General features: G+C 37.5%; 1 long non-coding RNA gene across 1 annotated transcript in view; it reads right to left on the bottom strand.

Moving 5' to 3' along the window:
* The window catches only part of LOC108800255, a 24395-nt gene extending 22540 nt beyond the window's left edge, over positions 1-1855 (bottom strand). Inside the window, exon 1 of the long non-coding RNA XR_001942088.1 lies at positions 1845-1855. This is a non-coding gene — a long non-coding RNA (uncharacterized LOC108800255). The remainder of the gene's footprint in view (positions 1-1844) is intronic.
* Between the last annotated feature and the right edge of the window lie 316 nt (positions 1856-2171).

Below are 2171 nucleotides of genomic sequence, written 5' to 3'. Positions count from 1 at the left end.
TATTATTTTGTGTCTAACTCAAACTGTGACTATTATATATATCTAAACCATAAACATTTGTGTAGAAAATTAAAGTGCATGAATGAATATAATAAAAAAAGTAAGTTGTGTGAACTGTGTACAATATTTCTTTCGATAAATCTGAATATACAAGCAAAACAAACTTTTGACGTTCAGTTGCCAAGTTACGGTAGTAACAACGATCAAGTGAAAAATGAAAATACTTTCATCCAATAAAAGGATATTCCAGCGACAAATAATGGTGACTCCAAAAAATAAAAATGAATAAAGGAAAAGTAGTGTTTTACCGAAAAAATATTTGATATAAAAAAATCTGGTATATAATAGAACCAATAAGTTCAAAAAAAGAAGAGACATCAAGTTCTGTAATGTTCAAAAAATAAAGTTAAATGTGTATCCAAACAGTGACAATCCGATAATGTGATAAATAAACGGAAATAAAGTTAAATGTGTATCCAAAGAGTGGCAATCCGATGATGTGATGAATAAACGAAAAAACGGAGAAACCCCTCTTGGGTATGCACTCACCAGTTAACACAAAATAATAGCTTTATTTATATCCAGTTTTACATACTGTATGTGTTATATATATAAGACTAATTTGTGTCTGTACCGTGAGGCTTTTAGCGCTGCACTATTGATTGATTAACCCCCGTGGCTTACGGCCTGAGTTCTAGCAGCTTCTAGCTAGTCCGGTTTTTCTTCTTTTGTTCTTTCCATAAGCGCAGGTTTTGTTTTTCATTTGTAATATAATCTTACCTGTGACAGAATTGTAATATTTGGGAAGATATGTGTAGAGAGCTTTTGAATAAATGAAATTAGATCACCAATGTTAGTGTCCAAACACATGTCAAGAAGTAAGCTAACTAGATCTTATCTGCCATTAATTACCCTATCATCATACAACACTTATTAGTTTCTACCAAATCATACACATGTCCAAGTGCATGGATATATTAGTTATGACTTAGTTAAATATGACTTAGTTGAATTGGTGGCCATGCATATATACTGTAAGACTGGGTTCACACCTGGGAATAGGCGCAATTTGCGGTAAAAGAAACACGCGACAAACGCGCGTTTCCGAGGGCTATCCGGCTGTATCCTAATGGATACGCTCAGCAAATACGCCCCAAAGAAGCTCCTGTACTTCTTTGGGCGTAGGGGTTTTTCAGCGCGTTCCTAGGTGCTGTAAAACGCCCAGGTGGGAACCATGCCCATAGGCAATTATTGGTTTTCACATGTTGAACGTTTTACAGCGCGTAGGAACGCGATGTAAAACGCCCAGGTGTGAACCAGTCCTAAGCAGTCAGCCTCTGCTGGCCCTGGTTCTGAAGCAGATGAAGACTGGCAGGAAGATCCATCCAAAGTCTAGAGGATGTCTTCTGAGGTCACAAATCTCGATCCCAACATACATGGTGATAGTGGCCAATGATCATGTGAAATCGTTGGGCAAGGATGACTGTGATGAAGTGTTAAGTGATGCTGAGTCATTATAACCACATTTGTGCTGATTCATGGAGCACACAATAAAACTATGGGTAATAAGATCACTTAGTGACATCTCAGAGGCTCTGGGAACAGTTTTTACTCAATAGAGCAGGACTGAAGCAGATCCCTACGTGGATGGAAAGGAGAGAGATGTTGTTAAGAGGTGTTTTAGACAACAAGCCAGTCATTGTTTTGTCATATATGGGTAGCTGTATTTATTTCAAGAATTTGGTGATGTGCTTCTCATTGCTCTGCAAAAATGAGTTACATCTAATGAAAGAGACTGACAAGGTACCCCTGAGGGGGCATTAAAAATACCTGCACAGAGATACTTGTTTCATTTGCAGCAAACCAGAGCTTTATTACATGTCTGTTAAGTGAATAGTGATTATGACAACTTTAGATGTAATATGTGGCCTCTACAGAGATACACTGTAGTAACCTGGTCAATTATTCATTTAGCAGAATTCATTCAGAATGAAAGCATTCTACTCTAGAAAAAGATGCCCTAGCATATGTTTGGGCAACAGAAAAATGGAGAACATACCTGTGGGGTCAACAGTTTACCTTGCAGACCGACTATAGTCCTTTAATTTACTTCATACAACAAAGGGACTAGGGTGAGCAGGAATGTTTATACCCTGATGATCAGCATGGTT

The sequence above is a fragment of the Nanorana parkeri genome, unplaced genomic scaffold (assembly GCF_000935625.1).
Source record: "Nanorana parkeri isolate BGI_ZX_2015 unplaced genomic scaffold, ASM93562v1 scaffold1970, whole genome shotgun sequence".
Classification (NCBI taxonomy): Eukaryota; Metazoa; Chordata; class Amphibia; order Anura; family Dicroglossidae; genus Nanorana; species Nanorana parkeri.
Note: the sequence above shows the minus strand (reverse complement) of the source record. Positions and strands in the feature narration are given on the sequence as shown.